The sequence below is a fragment of the Vulpes lagopus genome, chromosome 18 (assembly GCF_018345385.1).
Source record: "Vulpes lagopus strain Blue_001 chromosome 18, ASM1834538v1, whole genome shotgun sequence".
NCBI classification, from domain to species: domain Eukaryota; kingdom Metazoa; phylum Chordata; class Mammalia; order Carnivora; family Canidae; genus Vulpes; species Vulpes lagopus.
The window spans coordinates 13256959-13269125 of record NC_054841.1 but is presented as its reverse complement, the minus strand read 5'-3'; positions in this window follow the sequence as shown (position 1 = coordinate 13269125).

Genomic DNA, 12167 nt, shown 5'->3' with positions numbered 1-12167 from the left:
GTTGCTTGAAAGCAGCTATGGTGGAAATATTTCCACCATGGGAGCTGGCAAATGCTACAAATCAGGTTGTTCTCCATTTCCTGGAAAGCCCTTCACCAGCCCATCACTGACATGGGGGAGGCCGAAGCGTTCCAAAGGTCAGGAGTCAGAGAGAAGGCCAATTAGCACCAAGAAATCAGAACAGGCTTGGGCCAGAGAGGAGGAACGGAGACCTGGACAGCTGATTGACTTTTCTCCAAAACTATGGACTCTTTGAAGTAAAGAGCGCAATGAGGGTGGAGATTCTTAAGCATATAAGGTGCTCACCAATCTTGGTTTAACACCCAAACGCACTGGTCACTAGGGCCAGTGCTGTTGCCTGGAGCCGAGGTCAGAGATTATTACACCAGGTCAAAGATTCTTCCTCTGTTTGTGGTAGTGATCAAATGGGAAAATGAATGCAAATACTTGGGAAAGTGTAACATTGCCTCCCAAAATATCAGACGAATGTTAGAAAATGCCCGCACGATGATTTCCACTACAGTAATCACCACCCTTGCAAGGAAAAAAATCCTGCCTGGTCCCAGCCCAGTAACATTGCAACATCCAGTGCTTCATCCCGGGGAGGCCTTATCAGCCATCATCTCGTATCCCCAGGAAAGGAAAGATGCAGGATTGGGAAAAACAACAGGCCCCTACCATTATCGATGACTGTTTTTGTGGCGTTAAAGAGATGGTTTAGGGACACCTGGGTGGCTCAGTGGTTGAGCGTCTGCCTTTGGCTCAGGTCATGATCCTGGAGTCCCGGGATCGAGTCCCCCATCAGGCTCCCAGCATGGAGCCTGCTTCTCCCTCTGCCTCTGTCTCTGTGTCTCTCATGAATAAATAAATAAAATCTTAAAAAAAAAAAAAAAAAAGAGGTGATTTGTCCTCCTATGATTGTGCACTTGGTTATTTTAACAGTGGGAATAATCATCCCCATTTAGGGGTAACGCACACTTGACGTGAAAATCTAGAAAGCAGAATATTTCTGATTCATGATGTACTTTTCTCATGAGGTCTTGGTGACTTCCCATCCAGGTCCTGGCACCCTCCCTCCTTGGTCCTGAGGACATGGACATCCCAGTGGGACAAAAGATCTGCCCCTCCCCCCATTTCTTTCCAGATTCCTTCCTCAAGGCCCCTCAGGCCCTGCACTGGTAAATGCCAGCAGCTCTTCCTTGATGAGTGAACTGTCCCCACGGTAGGGACTGGCAAGCCAGCCAGCGCTGGGGGAGGAGGCAGGCATTGATGTCAGCAGCTCTGCCGTCAGGGCCATAAAACCAGACACTGGTCTCTGTTATCGCTCAGAGAGAGGCTGCGCCGGGGCAGCAGGAAGCTGGGTGTCCCAAATGTGAGTTCAAGGTGGGGTAAAACGTCCCATCCCATCCCGAGCCCGAGGCAGGGGGTAGTTCCTGACTAAGGAGGCCACTCACGACAGATGGCTCTGCTGTCCGTGGGACCAGACTGTGTGCGGTTGCTGTGTGTCACAGTCGGGCTTTTGCTTCCTTTCTGTCAACCACCGGGGACCATGCAGCTGGGAGACCAGAGGCAAGAAGGGAGGGACGCCCTAACTCCATTACCCTGCAGGAATCAGGTTAAAATGCTTAACAGGGGGACCTGATGCCCAGGGATGAAGTGACTGCCAGGCAGTCCCATCACCTCATGCCCTCCTCCTTCCTCCCTCCCCACTGTGGACAAGCGTCCACCACTCACACTAAATCCTCTGCATGGAGAGCGAAATATGAATTCTCTGTGCATAGCACAGACCTGGGCCCAGGCCTGCTGTGGAGACTTCCACCTCATGGCCTATAGGCCCGAGCATCGACCATCAGCTGCACGATGCTGGCGACCCTATGTTGGTGGTTTTTTTTTTTCTTTTTCATAATTTGAAAGCCTCAAAAAACGGAAGTGGGTTGGGCTTCTCTCATCCTCCAAGAGGCCCTGTCTGGTTTTTAGCTGGGAGGATCCAGTGCACTTCTCACCCCACATCCTTGCTCCATCTCCAGCTCAGTGAGGTGGAGGTGGGACCTTTGGAAAGATGGCATCTTGGGTTGGGCTCCTCCAGAAGCCAGCCAAACACAAAGACTCTGGTGCAATAGTTATTTTGGGAGGTGGTCTCAGGAGATCACCAGCAGTGAGGCAGGAAAGGGAAGAAAGCCACCCTGATAAGTTAATGAACAGGCAGTCTCCCTGAGGAAGCAGGGTGCAAACCCTCTGGAGGCATCTGGGAAGGTCCAAGGCACCTAGAACACGTCTCAAACTTATCCCATCTGAGGGCTGGGTCTCTTCCTTGTTGCCGAGGGCTGCTTATGACAGCTCCCCAGCACTCCTGCCTGCCCTGAGTGATGGCCAAAGAATGTTCTCAAGTGGGGATCACAGGAACATGCAATAGAAACCCCCAAACTTTGGTGGCTCATGTGCTAGTCCATCTCCAGTTTTAGGGGGGCTCTGGAAATGACAGTCACTCATGGATCCCAAGACATGAGGCAGCCTTCATCTTGAGTATCTCTGAAGACCCAACTAGAGAAAAAGAAAACTGTCTGGAGAGTCCCAATCTGCAATTAATTGCTCCAGCTAAGAGGGAACCATCTCTTCCACTCACAACTCATTGGCCAGAATTACTCACATGGCCCCACCCAACGGCAGGGGGAGAGGAAGTGCCCTCCTACTTGAGCCTGGACGGCAGAGAGCTGGGTGCACTAGGTATCACAACTTCCCACTGGCTCCAGCCATTACAGGATAAAGTTCAAGCCCATGAGTATTTTATACATAAGACTTCCCGAGACCCCTCTCCTCTCAATATCTATTCTTAAAATAATCAGGTGAATTGGCCATATTGGGCCCAAATTCCTGCCTCAAAAATCTTGGTTGAGCTGAGAAAAGTGATCACCTTCTACAGATGGAGTCATGCTTTCCCTCCAGTGCCCATGGGGCCCATTTCACTCCTTTTTGCCTATTATTTCAGTGTCTGTCTTCCCCTCTAGAGGAGTCAGGGACCATGTCTGCCTCTTTTTTTTTTTTTTTTTTTTAAGATTTTATTTATTCATGAGAGATAGAGAGAGAGAGAGAGAGAGAGAGAGAGAGGCAGGGACACAGGCAGAGGGAGAAGCAGGGTCCATGCAGGGAGCCCGACGTGGGACTTGATCCCAGGTCTCCAGGGATCACACCCTGGGCTGAAGGCGGCGCTAAACCACTGAGCCACGCGGGCTGCCCCCATGTCTGCCTTTTATCCTTAAAATTTCCTAAAACACTTCCTACCATCCCCTGCTCACTTCCACTCCTACACCCACACTGTTTCCTTGCTGCTCCTCCAGCACCCCAGGCTTGCACACACCCCAGGGCCTTTGCACGGTGCTCCTGTCTGCTGAAAACACTCTCCCTCCAGAGCTCCTGTGGTTCTCATGCTTTCTGACTTGGTGCATTCTTGGAAGTCAAGTGTTAAAGATGGTGGAGCCACAGGGGTGCTTGGCTGGCTCAGTCAGTGGAGCATGTGACTTTTGATCTTGGGGTAGTGAATTTGAGCCCCATATTGGGTATAGAGATTACTTAAAACTCAAAAGAAAATTTAAAAAAGACAATAGAGGCACAAAATGGGGATTCAGGGACATGGATTCCCAAATTTTCACTTGGAGGAGATGCTTCACTGATCAGGAATTTATGGGAGCAAGAATTAAGCATTAATGGTGCCACCATTAAAATTTGGGACTTATCTCTTGGTAACTCTGGCAGTATTCTAATAAATAAGCTTGCTCGCATTCAAGGGTGAAATGTTTATAGGCCCACCTGTCCACACATCAGAAGCTGTATTCTCCAATCAGTTTTCTCAGGGATAGCAGTGATCATTTGTCCTCAATTTATTCTTTCAATTGTCTTTCAATTTATTCTGAATTTGGATGAGGGCAGAGCTTGCTGCTTATTGAGACTCCTAAGAAATTTGGGAGCCTGGGTGCCTTGTATCAGGCTCCCTGCTCAGCGGGGAGACGGCTTCTCCCTCTGCCACTCCCCCTGCTTGTGCTGTCTGTCAAATAAACTAAATCTTTTCCAAAACAAACAAAGACTCCTAAGAAACCAACAACAGTTAAGGTCTGAATAATACCAGTCATGCTATTGATGACAAGGGAAAAATAGGTTCCAAGACCTATCAAAGGACATTGATGTGATCACACAATTGTTTTCCAGACAAAAGGACAAACTGAACTATTTTTTAAAAGATTTTTAAAAAAAGATTTATTTATTTGAGAGAGAGTGAGCGAGAGGGAAAGCATGAGTAGGGGCAAAGGGAGAAGGGGAAGCAGACTCCTCACTGAGCAGGGAGCCTGACATGAGGTCAATCCCAAGATCATGACCTGAGCTGAAGGCAGATGCTTAACCAAGTGAGCTACTAGGCACCCCAATATTTTATTTTATTTTTTTAAACAAATCTCTACATCCAGGGGCACCTAGGTGGCTCAGTTGGTTAAACCTTTGCCTTTGGCTCAGGTCATGACCTTGGGGTCCTGGCATGGAGCCCCACGTTGGTGGGCTCCCCACTCAGTGGGGAGCCTTTTTGTCCCTTTCCTTCTGCCCCTCCCCCACTTGTGTGCACGCTCTTAAATAAATAAAATCTTTTTTTTAATGTCTCCAATTTATTATCTTTTCCACAGTACAAATTAATAAATAAAATCTTAAAAACAAACAAACAAACAAACTAGAAATCTCTAGATCCAACATGGGGCTCGAGCCCACAACCTTGAGATCAGGAGTCACATGCCCCACTGACTGAGCCAGCCACGCGCCCTGAAACTGAACCAGTTTTTAATGTCAAGAGCTACAGAGCCTGGAGAAAAATTTAATATCTTATAAGCAATAAGCAACAGCCCTAGATACCCGTCGATCCCTTTTGATATGACAGCATGGAGCGTCAGGCTCAGCACTCCTCACTTCCAAATAACACCCTCACCGAGGTGACATTCTCCTGTCAGAGCAAAGGCTAACATTCTTCACATTCTTAACAGAGCATTCTTGGCCACTGGGGCTTCTGATTTGAAAGCCTTGCCCTAAACTTGTTTCAATCTATCTTTGATTCAGAAATGCTCCGATGATTTCCACAGCAGCTGTGTTAATTAATGATGGTGATCAGACTTAATGAAAGAGAGAATTAGTAAAACCATTCTCTAGCCACTTTCATAAAAGGAAAGAATGTTAACAGGCATTAATGGCTTGACATGGAGATCTCACCTCCTTGGGGCTTTCAACCTACAGTCACACCCTCCGAAACAGCATCCTGAGACTGCAACTGCATATTTCATCTTCCTGGTGCGAGGAGGCCCATATATGCTCAGAGTTCTCGACTGAATTCCTTCTACAATATAGAGCCTTCAAGTTGCATGAGCTTGGGCCAAGAAACCATGGACTGGTAAAAAACCAACCACTTTGCCCATAGACTTCATAGTAACACGATCACATAATGTGTATTGTTGTGTTTTGTTATTTTTTCATGCTGTTTTGCCATGTTCTTTTTTTTTTTTTTAAGATTTTATTTACTTATTTGAGAGAGAGAGAGCATAAACAGGGGTGGGAAGAGAAAGGGCTAGAGGGAGAAACAGACTCCCCGCTGAGCAGGGAGCTTGATCCCAGGATCCTGAGACCATGACCTGAGCTGAAACAGGCACTTAACCAATTGAGCCCACCCAGGCATGTTCTATAGTGTATTTTATTTGTTTGTTATCTATCTTATAAGAATGAAAACTCCCTGAGGACAGGGATCTGGTATTGTTCCCTTATTTATCCTCAGTATCTACACAGGTATACAGTAGGTATTCATAATATGTTTTTGGAATGAGTAAGTGAGGGGATCCCCGGGTGGCTCAGCAGTTGAGCATCTGCCTTCAGCCCAGGGCGTGATCCTGGAGTCCTGGGATCCAGTCCCACATCGGGCTCCCTGCATGGAGCCTGCTTCTCCCTCTGTCTATGTCTCTGCCTCTCTCTCTGTGTGTGTCTCTTATGAATAAATAAATAAAATCTTAGAAAAAAAAAAAAACCCTTGAATGAGTGAGTGATCTGTTTAATATCCAAAAATCAAAGCATTTAAAGAAAAAAATTCTGAATTCAAAAGTGGATTATTACAGGGAAAAATGGGAGACAGCTTAAATATGCATGAATAGGAGAATGGCTATATAAATTATGGTATATCCATGTTATGGATTATGGGATCATTTAAAATATGTTAGGTTAATTTAACAGGTAATCTAATGCTGACTGGCTGAGGGGAGCACTGGAGGCAATTGTTCATAATCTTTTTTTTTTTTTTAAAGATTTTATTTATTTATTCATGACAGACAAAGAGAGAGAGGCAGAGACACAGGCAGAGGGAGAAGCAGGCTTCATGCAGGGAGCCCGACATGGGACTCGATCCCGGGTCTCCAGGATCACACCCTGGACTGAAGGCGGCGCTAAACCGCTGGGCCACTGGGACTGCCCAGTTGTTCATAATCTTGCAAAATCCATGGCAACATGGGCCTCTGGTTGGGTTTGGTTCAGGGCTTGATGCTTTCATCAAGGATAAGGTTTCTTTTCTTTTCTTTTCTTTTCTTTTCTTTTCTTTTCTTTTCTTCTTTTTTTTTAAAGATTTATTTATTTATTCATTCATTCATTCATTCATTCATTCATTCATGACAGAGAGAGAGAGAAAGGGGCAGAGACACAGGAGGAGGGAGAAGCAGGCTCCATGCCGGGAGCCCGACACGGGACTCAATTCCCGGACTCCAGGACCGCGCCCTGGGCCAAACCGCTGAGCCACCCAGGGATCCCCACGGATGAGGTTTCTTTCAGTTTGTCTGGTCTGTCTCCTATGGCAGCAGCTAGAAACAAAAGGTGGCTTCCAATTCCATGATCACAAGGTAGCTGTCAAAGCTCCAGTAGTTATGATTCTTTACTTATATTCAAAGAGGAAAAGAGAGTTCCTCTTCCAGATGTCCCAGAAAATCTAGCCTCTCACTAGCCTAAACTGAGCCATGTACCCATCCTTGACCTGAGTAAGAATTCTAGCCAGATTGGCTCATATGGATTAATCTGGGTCTATGCTACATGCCCATTTCTAGAGCCGGGGGCACACAGCTTTCCATAAGATACACAGGTTGTGCAGGGGAAGTGTGGTGACCAGAATGACAATTCAAGCATTTTCCAAAGAAAACGGAACAAAGATATGATCTATTTTCTATGGTTAAATGATTAGATTTACATTAAAAAAAAACCAACACACACACACACACACAGACACACACACACATACGCTATTTTCTATGGTTGCATATATATCTATGTAAATACATACAAAGAATTCTGGAAAGATCTACTGCAAACAGTAGTGGTTACTTCTGGGGAGGGTACCAGACTGGGGATTATAGTTAAGGGCTATTATTTTTATCATTATTTTTTCTTATAAGGGCTATTTTAAAATTACCTAGAAAAATGATCCTCAACCACAGGCAATTCTGTCCTCTACCATTAGGCAATGTCTCCAGATATTTTTGGTTGTCATGAGGGGGGTGGGGGCAAGGGAAAGTGCTACTGGCATCTAGTGGGGAGAGGCCAGGGATCCTGCTTCACATACAAAGCACAGAGCAGCATTCATAACCAAGACTTATCTAGCCTAAAATGCCAATAGTGCCAAGGGCATCGAGAAACCCTGATCTAGAATGTTATAATTTTTATAAGGAGATGGAATTCAGGTTTTACCTGGATAGTTACAAGCTGATTTTTTTTAAGATTTTATTTATTTATTTGATAGAGAGAGAGAGTGCACAAGCAAGGGGAGCAGAGGGAGAAGGGGAAGGAGAAGCAGACTCCCCGCTGAGCAGAGAGCCCGATGTGGGGCTCGATCCCAGGACCCTGAGACCATGACCTGAGCCGAAGGCAGATGCTTAACTGACTGAGCCACTCAGGCACCACAAGTTGATTTTTTTTTAAAAAGGCTCTTGTGGATGCTGTAATATGCCATCCACATACCCTTTCAGGACCAGTCACGTACTCCCCCAGCTGCTGGGAGTTTGGGCTGCTGATGACTCATAGTTCTAGTGAATTCTTCAGAAATTGCCCTTAGCTAAAGGAAGCTGCTTTAAGATTATGAGTCCTCTTCAAGGGCAGTCTTTATCCTTGAGAAACCTCAGCACTTTTGACACTGTGGGACAATACTTCTTTGTCACGGGGGCCGTCCTGTGCACTGTGGGATGTTTAGCAGCATCTCTGGCTTCTTTCCACTAAACACCCAGTAGCACCCCCCTCCTCCAGCAGCAACAACCAAAACGCCTCCAGACATTGCCACGTGTTCTCTGGGAGCACAACTGGCCCCGTTCCCTGCGTCAGGAACCACTGCTGGATCCAATGCCCGGTTGAGGCAGGGATACAAAGGCCCGGCCTCCAGCCTCACTTCAGAACATATCTGAGGGCCATCCCAGCTTTATGACCCCACAGGGGGTTGGCTGAGGCTTTCACTGCAATCCCCTCTTAATTCGATTTCTCCCTCTGTAACCCCCCTGCTCCCCGCACCCCTTCATAGGTATTTGCAAGAGCTCTTCCCAGTAAACAGTCTACCTCCAAATCTCCCTTCCAGAATCCATTCCCTGTGGCTGGATGGGTCCAGGACTGAGACCAAGGCAGCAGAGGGCTTCAGTGACTTCTAGAAGGAACCACCACAGGTAAGAAGTGGAACTAAGTTGGCAACCTGACACCTTATTCCAGAAATGGTGCTACTAAGCACTAAACTTCACTACCTTCCTCTTAACGGTTGGGCTCTGCTGCCACCACAGGAAGCCCGACTTTCCCGTCCCTGCTCCTACCCCATGTGTGTTTCTATAATTGAAGGAGCAGAAGAAAAATGCAGAGAATGTGAAACCTGATGGCATTAAGTCAATTCCCTTTTCTTTATTGCTCCTAAGCTACATACCTTATAGACACGCTCAGTCTGCAAGCTTTCAACTAGTTGACAGGCAGCAAGTCCAAACATGTAGACATTTCAACTACAAGTAATTAACACAACTGCTTAAAGGCCTTCTATTCAGAAAATGTTTTTCTTTGGATAAAAATATGGATGTGACATAAAAGGCCCGTAGAAACATCATGGCTGGGACAAGGTCATTCCTCAGTGGGAGGGTCCATTTCCAACAATATGGGACCGGGAAGTTAGAAGGCCATGGTCTGGCGTGAGAGCTCTCACTATAGCAATAATTAATAATAGTAATATACATTTTTAAATCACTATGTAATCTGTACTAACAATAAGCATTAATTGAGCCATTGTTATATGCCAGGCACAACATGTTTTATATATAAATATTTTTTCTTTTTATAAAAAGATTTTATTTATTTATTCATGAGAGACACAGAGAAGCAGAGACACAGGCAGAGGGAAAAGCAGGCTCTCTGCGGGGAGCCCGATGCAGGACTTGATCCCAGGACCCCGGGATTATACCCTGAGCCAAAGGTGGATGCTCAATGGCTGAGCCACCCAGGTGCCCTCTTTTTTTTTAATTTGTTTTTTGTTTTTAAAGACTTTATTTATTAGAGAGAGAAGGAGAGAGAGAGAGAGAGAGAGAGAGAGAATGAGAGCATGAGTTGGGGGAGGGGCAAAGGGAAAGGGAGAAGCAGACTCCTGGATGAGCAGGGAGCCCGATGCAGGGCTTGGTCCAGGACCCCGGGTTCATGACTTGACCGAAGTCAGACACTTAACCAACTGAGCCACCCAGGCACCCCTATACATATCTCTGGATTATATTTTCATATATTATTAAATATATACTGTTTTATACTAGTGTTTTGCATATTATATAATACTTATATAATTACAATGACATATAAGTATTACATGTGATATGTCTATTATATATCATGTGTCTTTGAGACAGTATTATTGTCTTGGCCACTGACTGATAGGAGTCTGACATATAGGGAAGTTTAGTAACTTGCTCAAAGTCCCACAATTAGTAATGGGCAGAGCCACTCCAGCCTGCATGACTGCTCTTCATTTCAAAAGCACTGGTTCCAACTCAGAGCAACTCAGAGAATTCAGCTGAATTCACTTATTAGGAAGAGAAAAAAGAATCTGTCTTCTTCCCTTCCTCCTAGCATATAGTAGGTCCTCAAAAAATAATAAAAGTGAAAACATTGGGTGTTCCTTGTCTTAAATTGATCTGTTTAAGCTAGTCAACCAGGTTCAGTTAAGGAACCTGTATAAATGCTGAAAATGTATTGCTGTTCATTGAAACTTTTTCTTTTTTAAAAAAGATTTTATTTATTCATTTGAAAGAGTGAGAGGGCACTGGCAGAGGGAAGGGCAGAGAGAGAGAGGGAGAAGCAGACTTCCCGCTGAGCAGGGAGACTAACGTGGAGCTCCGTCCCAGGACCCCAGGATCATGACCTGAGCCAGAGATAGATGCTTAACCATCTGAGCCACCCAGGTGCCCTGAACCTTTTTCTTTTATTTTTTTAAGATATTTATTTATTTTTTTATAAAATATTTTATTTATTTATTCATGAGAGAGACACACACACAGAAAGAGGCAGAGACACAGGCAGAGGGAGAAGCAGGCTCCATGCAGAGAACCTGATGCGAGACTCGAACCTGGGTCTCCAGGATCAGGCCCTGGGCTGAAGGCGGTGCTAAACCGCTGAGCCACCCGGGCTGCCTGAACCTTTTTCTTTTTAAAATTTATTTATTTATATGAGAGAGAGAGAGCGCACAAGCAGGAGGGGCAGAGGGAGAGAGAATCTCAAGCAGACTCTGGGTCAGTGCAGAGCCTAATGCAGGGCTTGATCTCAGGATCCTGAGATCACGTCGTGGAGAGCAGAAACTAAGAGTCAGATGCTCAACCGACTGTGCCCCCAGGCACATTATTGTTCATTGTATCTTAAAAGGAAAACATAATTAGGGATTAGTGATATATTTTCAAGCATTGAACCTGGCAACTTTCTTGTAACACATAAGTATATTATTCAACTACTGATCTTTTAACTGTCCCACTTTTTTTTCCAGTCGTGCATTGTATGTAAAAAGCATTACTCAGTGTTTAACACAATCTGCACAGCACGGGTGGAAGGAGTATGCAAGAACTGGAACTGACTTTGTCACTCCTCTCTGTGCTCAGAAACTCTGACTTGGGTTTTGTATTGGTTTGTTTTTGCTTTACCACTGACGGGCAGGATCTGATAGGTTGAAATAACTTCCTGTAGAATAATTCACAGAAAAGTTATTTATGGCCTCTTAATCTTCCTGATCTGAAGTAGCAGCTTAGGGTAAAGGAAGAGTGTGTGGAGGAAGTGCAGCATAGAAAAAAAAAGGGGGGAGGGGAGAAAGAAAAAAGAAGGGCAGCTCAGGTGGCTCAGCGGTTTAGTGCTGCCTTTGGCCCAGGGCCTGATCCTGGAGACCTGGGATGGAGTCCCATGTCAGGCTCCTTGCATGGAGCCTGCTTCTCCCTCTGCCTGTGTCTCTGCCTCTTTCTTTCTCTGTGTCTCTCATGAATACATAAATAAAACCTAAAAAAAAAAAGAAAAGAAATAAAAGCCCAGGGTGATGGCCAGCCTCAATGTCCTTTATAGGAAGAAAGCGTTCAAAATCACAGGCTGAGTAGTATATCGTATTTAATGTCACATATTTCAAAATCTAACAGAGGAAGTTAAAAAAATAAAACACTTAGTTCTGAGATTGAAAACTTCCTCTCTGCCTTTTCGGTTTATTCAAGAAGTTTAGCAAAGTGGCCTAGAGTCCAACTGCCTAGGTCCAAATCCTACTTCTATTGCTTCCTAGTTTACTTGGAAAGAGTTCCCTGAATTAATACAGGTAAAGGGAGAGGCCTGGGTGACTCAGTGGTTGAGCGTATGCCTGCAGCTCAGGGCGTGATCCTGGGGTCCTGGGATGGAGTCCTGCATCAGGCTCCCTGCATGGAGCCTGCTTCTCCTTCTGCCTGTGTCTCTGCCTCCCTCTCTGTCTCTCATGAATAAATAAATAAAATCTTTAAAACAAAACAAAACAAACCCCAAAAGTCCTATTGGATGAGGGTGGGCCCTAAATACAGTATGACTGGTGTGTTTGTAAGAAGAGAGAAATTTGGACAGAGAGGCCCGGATGCACAGCAGAGACAGCCACGTGAAGACAGAGACACAGTTTGGAGGGA